The sequence below is a fragment of the Triticum urartu genome, chromosome 2A (assembly GCF_056163025.1).
Source record: "Triticum urartu cultivar PI428250 chromosome 2A, HENAU_Tu73, whole genome shotgun sequence".
Lineage (NCBI taxonomy): Eukaryota > Viridiplantae > Streptophyta > Magnoliopsida > Poales > Poaceae > Triticum > Triticum urartu.
The window spans coordinates 679,638,479-679,653,024 of NC_141874.1; positions in this window are offsets into that span (position 1 = coordinate 679,638,479).

Here is a 14,546-nt window from a genome sequence, read left to right on the forward strand (position 1 = left end):
GTTGCACTAGTTCGGTGAAGAGATGGTGATACAAGTGGTATATGGATGGTAGATAAAGGTTTTTGTAATCTGAAACTATAAAAACAGCAAGGTAACTAATGATAAAAGTGAGCACAAATGGTATTGCAATGCGTTGAAACAAGGCCTAGGGTTCATACTTTCACTAGTGCAAGTTCCCTCAACAATAATAACATAATTGGATCATATAACTATCCCTCAACATGCAACAAAGAGTCACTTCAAAGTCACTAATAGCGGAGAACAAACGAAGAGATTATGGTAGGGTACGAAACCACCTCAAAGTTATCCTTTCTAATCGATCTGTTCAAGAGTCCGTAGTAAAATAACACGAAGCTATTCTTTCCATTCAATCTATCCTAGAGTCGTACTAGAATAACACCTTAAGACACAAATCAACCAAAACCCTAATGTCACCTAGATACTCCAATGTCACCTCAAGTATCCGTCGGTATGATTATACGATATGCATCACACAATCTCAGATTCATCTATTCAACCAACACAAAGTACTTCAAAGAGTGCCCCAAAGTTTCTACCGGAGAGTCAAGACGAAAACCTGTGCCAACCCCTATGCATAGGTTCATGGGTGGAACCCGCAAGTGGATCACCAAAACATACATCAAGTGGATCAATAGAATACCCCATTGTCACCACGGGTATCCCACGCAAGACATACATCAAGTGTTCTCAAATCCTTAAAGACTCAATCCGATAAGATAACTTCAAAGGGAAAACTCAATCCATTACAAGAGAGTAGAGGGGGAGAAACATCATAAGATCTAACTATAATAGCAAAGCTCACGATACATCAAGATCGTATCACCTCAAGAACACGAGAGAGAGAGAGAGAGATCAAACACATAGCTACTGGTACATACCCTCAGCCCCGAGGGAGAACTACTCCCTCCTCGCCATGGAGAGCACCGGGGTGATGAAGATGGCCACCGGAGAGGGATTCCCCCTCCGGTAGGGTGCCGGAACGGGTCTAGATTGGTTTTCAGTGGCTACGGAGGCCTCTGGCGGCGGAACTCCCGATCTATTGTCGTCTTCGATAGTTTTAGGGTATATGGATATATATAGGCGGAAGAAATACATCAGGGGGCCACGAGGGGCCCACGAGGGTGGAGGGCGCGCCTAGGGGGGTGGGCGCGCCCCTACCTCATGCTCTCCTCGTTGATCCCCTGACGTGCACTCCAAGTCTCCTGTATTGCTTTCTTTCCAAAAATAACTTTTCCGAAGGTTTCATTCCGTTTGGACTCCGTTTTAAATTCCTTTTCTGTGAAACACTGAAACAAGGGAAAAACAGAAAACTGGCTCTGGGTTCTAGGTTAATAGGCTAGTCCCAAAAATCATATAAAATAGCATATAAATACATATAAAACATCCAATGTTGATAATATAATAGCATGGAACAATCAAAAATTATAGATACGTTGGAGACGTACCAATATGCACGTCCCCAACAATAAGAATATCATATTTCTTCTTGAAAGTAGGAAGAGGGAATTCAAAACCTCCAACAGTGATTGTTGAAAATTTTCCAATAGAATTGATACTGTGGACTTGAGGTTGTTTCCTCGGAAAGTGTACCGTATGCTCATTACCATTAACATGAAAAGTGATATTGCTTTTGTTGCAATCAATAACAGCCCCTGGAGTATTCAAAAAGGGTCTACCAAGGATAATCAACATACTATCGTCCTCGGGAATATCAAGAATAACAAAGTCCGTTAGAATAGTAACGTTTGCAACCACAACTGGCACATCCACACAAATACCGACAGGTATAGCAGTTGATTTATCAGCCATTTGCAAAGATATTTCAGTAGGTGTCAACTTATTCAAATCAAGTCTACGATATAAAGAGAGAGGCATAACACTAACACCGGCTCCAAGATCACATAAAGCAGTTTTAACATAGTTTCTTTTAATGGAGCATGGTATAGTTGGTACTCCTGGATCTCCAAGTTTCTTTGGTATTCCACCCTTAAAAGTGTAATTAGCTAGCATGGTGGAAATTTCAGCTTTTGGTATCTTTCTTTTATTATCATGTATTTAGCATAAGGGTTCATTTTAAACATATCAGTCAAACGCATACGCAAAAAGATAGGTCTAATCATTTCAGCAAAGCGCTCAAAATCCTCATCATCCTTTTTCTTGGAATGGTTTAGGAGGAAAAGGCATGGGTTTCTGAACCCATGGTTCTCTTTCTTTACCGTGCTTCCTAGCGACAAAGTCTCTCTTATCATAATGTTGATTCTTTGATTGTGGGTTATCAAGACCAACAACAAGTTCAATCTCTACATCATTATCATTGCTAGGCTGAGCATCAACATGAACATCATCATTAACATTATCACTAGGTTCACGTTCATTACCAGATTGTGTTTCAGCATCAGAAATAGAAATATCATTGGGATTCTTAGGTGTGTCAACAGCAGGTTCACTAGAAGCATGCTAAGTCCTACCATTTTTCTTCTTCTTCTTCTTCTTCTTCTTCTTAGAAGAACTAGGTGCATCAACATTAATTCTCTGAGAATCTTGCTCAATTCTCTTAGGGTGGCCCTCAGGATACAAAGGTTCCTGAGTCATTTTACCCCCTCTAGTCATAACTCTAACAGCATTATCATTTTTCTTATTATTTAATTCATTGAGCAAATCATTCTGAGCTTTAAGTACTTGTTCTACTTGAGTGGTAACCATAGAAGCATGTTTACTAATAAGTTTAAGTTCACCTTTAACTCTAGACATATAATCACTCAAGTGTTCAAGCATATCAGCATTGTGTTTCAATTGTATACCAACATAAGCATTGAAGTTTTCTTGTAAGCATTGGCTAGCAGACTTATAATGAGGAATATCACCTTCATCAAATCTATAGAGAGAATTTACCTTTACTACCTATTTTGGGTTATCAAGACCATGTATTTCTTCAATAGGTGGTAAATTCTTAACATCTTCAGCTTTAATACCTTTTTCTTTCATAGATTTCTTTGCCTCTTGCATATCTTCGGGACTGAGAAATAGAATACCCCTTTTATTCGGAGTTGGCTTAGGAGTTGGTTCAGGAAGTGTCCAATCATTTTCATTACTCAACATATTATTCAATAGCAATTCAGCTTGATCAACAATTCTTTCCCTGAAAACACAACCAACACAACTATCCAGGTGGTCTATGGAAGCATTAGTTAGTCCATTATAAAAGATATCAAGTATTTCATTTTTCTTGAGAGGATGATTAGGCAAAGCATTAAGTAATCAGAGAAGCCTCCCCCAAGCTTGTGGGAGACTCTCTTCTTCAATTTGCACAAAATTATATATTTCCCTTAAAGCAGCTTGTTTCTTATGAGCGGGGAAATATTTAGCAGAGAAGTAATAAATCATATCCTGGGGACTACGCACACAACCAGGATCAAGAGAATTAAACCATGTTTTAGCATCACCCTTTAATGAGAACAGAAATAACTTAAGGATAAAGTAATAGCGAGTTTTCTCATCATGAGTAAACAGGGTGGCTATATCATTTAATTTAGTAAGATGTGCCACAACAGTTTTAGATTCATAGCCATAAAAAGGATCATATTCAACCAAAGTAATTAACTCAGGGTCGACAGAGAAATCATAATCCTTATCGGAAATAAAGATAGGTGAAGTAGCAAAAGCAGGGTCATATTTCATTCTAGCATTCAAAGACTTTTCTTTAAGCTTAACTAATAATTTCTTAATATCATATCTATCATTGCAAGCTAAGAAGTCTCTAGCAGTTTCTTCATCCATAACATAACCCTCAGGCACAACAGGCAATTCATATCTAGGGGGAGAATCTTCATCATCACTTTCATCAATATTATCAACTTCAATAATTTCATTCTCTCTAACCCTAGCAAGTTGTTCATCAAGAAATTCACCTAGTGGCACAGTATTATCAAGCATAGAAGTAGTTTATCATAGGTATCATGCAAAGTAGAAATGGCATCATCAATAACATGCGACATATCAGAATGAATAGCAGGAGTAGGTGTCACAAGTTTACTCAAAACAGAAGGTGAATCAAGTGTAGAGCTAGATGGCAGTTCCTTACCTCCCCTCGTAGTTGAGGGAAAAATCTTGGTTCTTTTATCTTTCAAGTTCTTCATAGTGATCAGCAGATATAAATCCCAAGTGACTCAAAGAATAGAGCTATGCTCCCCGGCAATGGTGCCAGAAAATAGTCTTGATAACCCACAAGTATAGGGGATCGCAACAGTTTTCGAGGGTAGAGTATTCAAACCAAATTTATTGATTCGACACAAGGGGAGCCAAAGAATATTCTCAAGTATTAGCAGCTGAGTTGTCAATTCAACCACAACTGGAAACATAATATCTACAGAAAGTATTTAGTAGAAAAGTAATATGATAGTAACGGTAACAGTGGCAAAAGTAACGGTATCAGTTTTGGTTTTATAGTGATTGTAATAGTAGCAACGGAAAAGTAAATAAGCAAAGAACAATATGAAAAGCTCGTAGGCAATGGATCAGTGATGGATAATTATGTCGGGTGCGATTCCTCATGCAATAGTTATAACATAGGGTGACACAGAACTAGCTCCAGTTCATCAATGTAATGTAGGCATGTATTCCGAATATAGTCATACGTGCTTATGGAAAAGAACTTGCATGACATCTTTTGTCCTACCCTCCCGTGGCAGCGGGGTCCTATCGGAAACAAAGGGATATTAAGGCCTGCTTTTAATAGAGTACCGGACCAAAGCATTAACACATAGTGAATACATGAACTCCTCAAACTACGGTCATCACCGGTAAGTATCCCGATTATTGTCACTTCGGGGTTAACGGATCATAACACATAATAGGTGACTATAGACTTGCAAGATAGGATCAAGAACTCACATATATTCATGAAAACATAATAGGTTCAGATGTGAAATCATGGCACTCGGGCCCTAGTGACAAGCATTAAGCATAGCAAAGTCATAGTAACATCAATCTCAGAACATAGTGGATACTAGGGATCAAATCCTAACAAAACTAACTCGATTACATGATAAATCTCATCCAACCCATCACCATCCAGCAAGCCTATGATGTAATTACTCACGCACGGTGGTGAGAATCATGAAATTGGTGATGGAGGAAGGTTGATGATGATGATGGCGACGGATTCCCCTCTCCGGAGCCCCGAACGGACTTCAGATCAGCCCTCCCGAGAGAGATTGGGGCTTGGCGGCGGCTCTGTATCGTAAAATGTGATGAATCCTTCTCTCTAATTTTTTTCTCCCCGAACACCAATATATAGAGTTGGAGTTGAGGTCGGAGGAGCACCAGGGGGCCCACGGGGCAGGGGGCGCGCCCAGGGGGTAGGCGCGCCCCCACCCTCGTGGACAGGGTGTGGGCCCCTGGCCTTGATTCTTTCGCCAATATTTTTTATATATTCCAAAAATAATCTCCGTTGATTTTCAGGTCATTCGGAGAACTTTTATTTCTGCACAAAAATAACACCATGGAAATTCTGCTATAAACAGCGTCAGTCTGGGTTAGTTCCATTCAAATCATGCAAGTTAGAGTCCAAAACAAGGGCAAGAGTGTTTGGAAAAGTAGATACGATGGAAACGTATCAGGCCACCGATCCGCAGGAGCTGCCTATCAGAGCCAGGCCGCCTTCCCTTCACCTCCACGGTTCAGGACTTCGCCGACCGTTTCCAGGCCCTGGCATGCCACACGTCGGGCATGATGGCGCAGCAGCGGGGCGACCTCTTCGTCTGTGGACTTCCGGATCACATCCGCGTGGACGTGGAGCTTCGGGGACCCCAGAATCTCCAAACGACCATGTCCTATGCCCGCGCGCTCGAGCGCCGCGCGGTGGCCATCCAGCAGGCATCACCATCCCGGGCCGCTAGGCCGCTACCCTGGCCGGATGTCCCCGCGTAGGGTCGGCCTGCTCAGGCTTCCGCGGTACCCTTCGCCACGACCACGGTGCGCCCGTTCCTCCGGCTCACCTCGGCCGAGCTACTCGAGCATCGCCGCCAGGAGTTGTGCTTCAACTGTGACGAGCCCTACATGTTCGGCCACGTCTACTCATGACTCTTCTACCTGGAGGCTGCAGACTACATTGAGGAGGATGTCGTCGCCGCTGACCTGGATGCCCCAGCTGTCGCGAAGGTGTTTGATGCTGGTTGATCACCTCAAGGAGTTTAGCAAACGCTTCCCCACCTTGCAGCTCGAGGACGAACTGTTTGTGCGGGCGGGGAGAAGTGTTATGACCGGCATATTAGGGGCTTAGCCCGGTGGCTTGTAGCCCAAGTTATGTTATCGTTATTAGGGGCTTAGCCCAATTATCTTATCGTTATTAGGATCATTTGCTTAGGAGTCAAGTAAACCTCTCTATATAAGGAGAGGAGATGTATCAAATTAATCAAGCAAGAAGCAATCATTATTTGCTTGGCTTTCCTTAGAAAGCCGGGAGACCTAACCCTAGCCGCTCTTGCGCCGCCGCCGCCTCTTCTCCACCACACAAGGACAGCGCCCAGCTGCCGGCCGCCGCGCCCTCATCCTCGTCCTCCTCCATCTTTCCCCTACAATCTCCGCCCTAGAACCGGCAGAACCCTAGCTCCTAACACATGTATCACCCTATTTTGTTTGTTGGATGGAACAATTGCAAACTTTGCCTACATTTGATTTTGGTATCTGCTTCTTTTGGCCTCCCAGTATATTATCACTAGATATACAGTTCATCAATGCTTCCATGTTTAAATATTGGGATGTATGTATTCTTGATCCATAGTGCCACTTTAAATATTATATATATATATATATTTCTTATCAGTCCTTGTCCTAATCGCAACTCTCTCGTGGCTCGATTGCATAATTAGTTTAAACTAAGTTTGTCATCATGTTGCTTATGTTTACAGTAGGTTATAAAGGACAGTTGTGATGGAGATGGTTGACATTAGTTCCATTTTGTTGCACACAAGCCTGCCATTTTAGGTCGATATATATTTTTAGTTATCTTTACCTCTTTTATTTCAAGAATGTGTGATGTGTCACTAGCTTATTCCATTCTCACATTGTAGTATACGAATTTCTTGCAGCTCGTGTCATGCAGGCAGATGGGGAGATGCATTCATGTGCTTGTTGCTGCGTGCTACTAACTTCGTTCAGTTGCCTCAATGGGATAAAGTATCTTGATGTGAATTTTGTTCTGTAAATGTTCAACAAATTTTCCACCAACAAGTTTGACACATAGTGAGGATGGTAAAGGATGTACTTTCTTTCTTACTGATATTATGTGACTAAATCATTTGAACTTGCTCTTGGGTTTAAATAGTAATCAAAGTCCATTTGCAAATTTTAGGCCGACTTCTGTTTTAAGGACTAGGAAACAAGCCCCACCATGTGGGGCATCATCAGTACATGCCTTCATGAACTGGTGCATATACTACTCAATATAGACTACCAAAACACACCCACTACATGTAAAGTTCAATATGGTTTAGTGAAGATGCATGTAATTTCATTTTTCTAATTTACTAATGAAGGAGTTGATTATTCTTAATGAATGTCAACAATAATTAATGGTGGGGAGGTAGTGGAGGGCCATTCTTCTATAGAATTAGCCGGATGAAGGCAATAACATGAGATGTAAATTCTACATAATTCAGCTAATTGCTTGCAGCAACTCACTTCTTTATTGTCCATTCTTCTGAGCCAACAGGTTATTCATAGAACATAATTTATGAGAATATAAAACACAACTAGATGTGCTCACATTTCTTTGCAGTGTCATATACTATAGCAGGAGAGACCATATGTCATACTTTTTAGCTTTGTATAGGTTGTGCTATGGATTCAACAAATTATGACCAATGCGATGGGCAAAGATAGCGGTAGACCATCCGATGAAGTTTACCGCATGTTCTTATCTTTACTATCATTGCACTACATGATTTTTCTTATACCATGTTGATATTCAAATAAAGTGACACTACTGTATGATTTTTCTTATACCATGTTGATATTCAAATAAAGTGCAAGTTGTCACTGAAAGAGTATATGTTTTTTATTTATGTCAAATTTGGTAACAAAAAACGCAGCCTTACCAATCATGCTGTGTGGGTGCTCACCAGTGTCGTAGAAGGGGGTTGTGTGTTTTAGAGGTGTGGTGGGGGACAACAGTGGACCGTCGGAGAAGGCGACTTGGGCAGGGAAGCACAAGACATCGGCACCAGGCGCAACCAGTGCTGAAAAGGTGGGTCATGGGGACGGAAGGAGGAAGAAGACGACAACGAACACATATTTTTAAAAGAGAGTGAGGGAAAAGAGGGATGGTCAGGGGCAATGGTGGACCTACACAGAAGTCGGCTCGGGTAGGGCGGCACGCGACATCGGCACCGGTAGTACCGGCCCCGACACTCATTGGAGAAGGTGTCTCAAATAGGGTGGCCCACAACCAGTGTCGAAGGATTGGCCGTGGGGATGGAAGGAGGAAGATCAATAGGATAAAGATCATACTTGCTCTCATAGTATCCCCTAAAGAAATTGATAAAAGATTATGTATATACGAAGGGTTTCACTCATGTCACTTAGTCACCACTTTGATTCATTTTCCTACATTTTGCCCGTAGCAACGAACATGCATTCTAGTAGTTTTTATTATGTCCGAGATGCTTTGTACTTCCGATGAACTTTTACAATAAATTTGATCTTTTTGAAAGAAAAAAAGCAGTATACCCACAATCATTAAGTTGAGCATTTAGCGGTGCGTGTCACTTTCCGTAGACATCTGTACCACGAAAAAACTATCTTACATTACCACACACCATCAAATAAAATCTGGAACAACATATGGAACATTGGAACCATGCTACGCTACCCGCCATTCTAGCGCCATCGCTCGCGCGTGACGTCGTGGTCCACCCGATCGGGTTGCTACAATCTTTTTTTGGCTGCTGGCACCGGGTAAACCGTCGATTGTTTTATACATACATGGCTGATATAATGGGTAAATGACAGATGGGCCTTGTTAATTGTTGGGTACAAGAATTAGCTGGAATTTTGCTTCCTCAGCGTGGAGATGGGGTTCTGGGATCGAGAGCAGCGATGAAAACCTGGATCCACCGGGGTGAAAAATATCCCGTGCTCTCCCCTCCTTCCCTCCCGCCGCGCCGCCACCTCTCCTCCATCCGCCGCCAATCCCAATCTCCTCCTCTTGGCCGCGCACCTGCGATGGAGACCGAGAATCCCGAGCCCCGGCCCCAAGCCCTAGCCACCGGGGAGCTGGCCTGGGCCAAGACCAAGGGCCGCCACCCACGCGCCTCCGCTCCCCCTCCCTAGAATCCTCCCTCGTCTCCTCCCCCGCCGCCGTCGTCAAGTCCTTCCTTGTCGTCCCCGACGCTGACGCCCTCGCAAGGGCCAACACTGGACTCGCCTTCGTTCTCCACGAGTTCCTTGCCGCCCTCGGCAGCGCGGCCATCGATGCTCCTGCTGTCAGCCTGCTGGACCGTGCCCGGCTCAAGAGCTGGGTCCGGGTGCTCGCCCAGGGATGGGGCCCCGATGATCCCAGTTGCTACCAGCGCCGAAGTGCAGCCTCGGAAGAGGAGGGGAAGAAAGAGAGGGCGACATGCTGGCCGACGACGGTGCAGCTGAGGGAGTCCTGGACTATGGGGTCCTCGGGTGTCCGGGCTATGTGATGTTGGCTGAACAGATGGGCCGTGAAGATACAAGATAGAAGGCCTTCCCTCATGTCTGGATGGGACTCTCCTTGGCGTGGAAGGCAAGCTTAGCGCGCGGATATGAATATTCCTTCCTTTGTATACTGACTCTGTACAACCCTAGCCCCCTCCGTGTCTATATAAACTGGAGGGTTTAGTCCGTAGAGACAGAATCATAATCATACAGGCTAGGCAATTAGGGTTTAGCCATTACAATCTCGTGGTAGATCAACTCTTGTAACCCCTATACTCATCAAAGTCAATCAAGCAAGACGTAGGGTATTACCTCCATCAAGAGGACCCGAACCTGGGTAAACATCGTGTCCCTTGTCTCCTATCACCATCGATCCTTAGACACACAGTTCGGGACCCCCTACCCGAGATCTGCCGGTTTCGACACCGACATTGGTGCTTTCATTGAGTGTTTCACTATGCCGTCGTTGAAAGGCTCAATGGCTCCATCAATCATCTACAACAATGCTGCCGTGAGGGAGATCCCCCCCCCGGCAAGATCTTTGTATTCGGAGGCTTCGCACTGCGGGCCAACTCGGTTGGCCATTTGGAGCAGATCGACAGCTACGCCCCCGGTCATCAGATCAATTTTGAAAATCTGAACTATGTCGCTGATATCCGAGGAGACTTGATCTTCCAAGGGTTCACGGCCTCAACCACCGCTCCGTCCTTAGATATGGAGCATGTCATCAGGTCCGAAGACGGGAGTCTAGAGCCTGCCGGACTCTCTGCGGCCTTAGAGCTCAGCACTAGAAAACCAGGGAGAATAGCGTCTCTGGCAATCATTGCAAGACTGGACTCTTCTTCGGATACCACTTCTGAACCCTGGAGGCCCGCGTCATGTGAGCTCGGCCCAGAAACTTCGGACCATGTCCAAACCCCTCTCTTAAACAAGGCTTTGGACCTAATGCGATCCCTCGTCATCACAGAGGAATCGCTTCTAAACCACGCCCAGCCCAGACTAGGTGCTGGAAATAGGGAATTCTACTTCCCACCCACCACCCACTTCATAGCCACTGTCGAGGACCTAACCGAAATGCTTGATTGCGCCTCCGAAGACATCAACGGTATGGACGACGATGCCGGAGAGGAGCAGGCCCAAAACCCGCCGGTTTCGGATGTTGGACGGCCACCTCCTCGTATGACATATACATGATGGACACACCTAAAAACAGCGACGGCAATGAGGAGAAAAACCCAGTCGAGGATGAACCTCCAGAGATACCACCGAAACATCGACGCCAGCGGCGCCGCTCTAAATCGCGTCGCGTAAAGAATAGTGAAACCGGCACCAGAAACAATGATACTCCGGAGAACGCCGAAGACCAAGAAGCCCCCATTGGGCCAACATCCGAACAGGACGATCGGGAGGATGGGCAAATTGATCCCAATGAGCAAGCAGGGAACGAATACTCGGAGGACAGCAATTATCTGCCCCTCTCCGAGGACGATGTAAGCCTCGGCGACGAAGACTTTGTCGTGCCAGAGGAACCCCTCAAGGAAGAGCGCTTCAAGCACCGGCTAATAGCCACGGCTAGAAGCCTGAAAAAGAAATAGCAACAGCTGCAAGCTGACCAAAATCTGCTCAATGACAGATGGACTAATATGTTGGCAGCCGAAGAGTACGGCCTCGAACGCCCAACAAAGAGTTACCCTAAGTGTAAACTACTACCCTAATTCAACGACGAGGCTCTGGAGCCCATACCGCCCGCACATAACGCGGCTGACAGACCCAACCGACCACCATGTGGCCAGGGCAGAACAACAACTCAGGCTGAACACCAGCTCGCTCCACCTCGCCGTAAAAGCAGAGAAATGACAGCTCGGGGTATACATATGACCCGCGACAAGACCTGGAAAATAGAGCAGGTCAAACTAGATCAATCTATGGATCATGGGGGCACGCCCCGGCGCGAGAGGACGGTTATCAATCCCGGTGTTGCAGGTATAGCCACGCCCCGGCCAAAAACCGCATACGGACTTCATTCGAACTGCACCATGACATGGCTCGCTATAGGGGCGCCGCACACCCCCTGTGCTTCACTGATGGGGTAATGGATCACCAGTTCCCAAAAGGGTTCAAACCCATGAACATCGAATCATACGATGGCACAAAAGATCCCGCAGTATGGATTGAAGACTTTCTTCTCCACATTCACATGGCTCGCGGTGACGATCTACACGCCATCAAATACCTTCCCCTCAAACTTAAGGGACCAGCACGGCACTGGCTGAACAGTCTACCAGAAAATCCTATTGGTAGTTGGGAGGACCTGGAGGATGCATTCGGAGACAACTTCCAAGGTACCTATGTTCAGCCCCCAGATGCCGATGACCTTAGCCACCTAATCCAGCAACCCGGGGAATCGGCCCGACAGCTTTGGATAAGGTTCCTAATTAAAAAGAACCAGATTATGGATTGTACGGACGCATAAGCCCTCGCGGCCTTCAAACATAGCATCTAAGACGAGTGGCTCGCCCAACACCTCGGCCAATAAAAGCCGAACTCCATGGCAGCCATCTCCGCACTTATGACCCATTTTTGCACGGGAAAAGACAGTTGGCTCGCTCGCAGGAGCAATAGCACCAGCGACCCTGTTACCTCCGAAACCAGGGATGGCAACGGCAAGCCACGACGCGACAAGCATAAGCATCAAAACAACAATGAAGGAACGCAAGACATGGCGGTTAACGCCATATTTAGCGGCTCCAAACCCGGTCAACGGAAAAAGCCATTCAAGGCAAACAGAGATGGCCCATCCAGTCTAGAGAGAATACTTGATCGTCCTTGCCAGATTCATGGCACCCCTAATAAACCCGCCAATCATACCAACAAAAGTTGTTGGGTCTTCAAACAAGTCGGCAAGCTTAACACCGAACACAAGGGAAAAGGGTCGCCAAGCGACGACGATGACCAAGAGTCTCGTCAGCCGAACACAGGGGGATAGAAGCAATTTCCCCCTGAGGTAAAGACGGTAAACATGATATATGTCACACATGTCCCTGGGAGGGAGCGCAAACACGCACTACGGGACGTCTACGCCATAGAGCCGGACGCCCCCAAATTTAACCCATGGTCGTGATGTCCGATCACCTTCGATCGAAAGGACCATCCAACCAGTATCCTTTATGGAGGTTCGGTAGCTCTAGTCCTCGATCCAACCATCGGAGGGTTCCACCTTACGCGAGTCCTCATGGATGGTGGCAGCAGTCTCAATTTACTTTATCAAGACATTGTCCGCAAACTGGGCATTGATCTGTCAAGAATCAAGCCCACTAGAACTACCTTCAAGGGAGTAATACCTGGCAAAGAGGCATGCTGCACAGGCTCAGTCACACTGGAAGTAGTCTTTGGCTCGCCGGACAACTCCCGGAGCGAAGACTTGATCTTCAACATCATCCCCTTCGGCAGCGGCTATCATGCACTGCTCGGACGAACCGCTTTTTCCCGCTTCAATGCGGTCCCGCATTACCCTTATTTGGAGCTCAAGATGCCTGGTCCACGTGGCGTCATTACAAACAATGGAAACATGGAGAGTTCCCTCCATACTGAGGAGCACACAGCGGCCATTGCGGCCAAAGTACAAAGCGGCCCTATCAAGCTGCACATCCCCTTGGCTATTAGGCCATCGGTCTTCTCCACGCAGGACCGGTCAGTTCTACATACCGATTGTCCGGCAACTTCAGGGCTGGATTAGTAGCCTAGCCTTCATCAACTGCCACGTACATCAGCAAAATTTGTACCACGCATGCACAATTATGCACTCAAAATACCTTGGGCATCGGCGGAGGCAATATACGGGCAAGCCTATACAAGGGTTCGACCTTACACGGCCTGGCCCTTTCTTTAACCATCTTTTCCTTTTTTGCCACATGTGAATCAAAACCCACTTATTCTTCAGACCCCCGAGGACTCTTTCCGAGCCCGGTTCCGTATACACGGCCGAAGACCATTCCTTTAACGGAATCTTTCTTATTCGGGTGAAAAGCATCGCAGATGTGTGGCAGGAAGACCATAACTTCGTTCAAAGAACCTGTATAGAGCTTTCCCCTTAGCCTTAGACCCCTGGCATGTAAAATGGCCTTGGTGATTACGGTACCTTCTGTAGGATTACGTTTTGATGTATCAATCAGATTTTAGTGAACCAAACTTCTTATCAGGTATCTTTTTTCATTCCGCCTATTAAGTGGTTTCACGTACACACCTCGGCATAAAATTGCCAGGGGCTCTACAAGGCAACATATGTGTTGCTATACAAAAGTCCGAATAGCTTTACAGCACAATTCGGCATCCCGAGCTCAGTATATGCATCAGCTCCGAATCATGTCTTTGGTCAATAGTTAGGTTGCCCGGCTCCTGTGCTTGCTGCCTTACGTTCATTCTAATCGGCTAAGGTAGTAAAGGGAGAACTACTGCGATTGTGTTTCTAGTTTTTCCAGTTAAGCACCTCGGTAGAGAAAGCCGAAAATTGACTGTCATGATGTGGCGAGAGCTGGTCAGCCACTCGGCGATTCACTACAATCCTTGGCGGTTTTTTCGTATTACATGAAGGATTGTTTCCCGGTCACATATGTAACGCATCTGCATCAGGGTAGCCGCGTACATACTAGGGGCTACCTAATAGACCCATTGTCAAACTCCTATAGCTAAGTGAGAGCAATAAAACCGAATAGTCTGATTGCCTGGTTCGCCGCACTAACACCTCCTTCACGGGCCAAGACGTTGGATTAAGTGTAGTTATGTGCAATTCCGAACACCCCAGTAGCATCTACATGGGGGCTGAAGCCGACAACTGGGAACTCTCA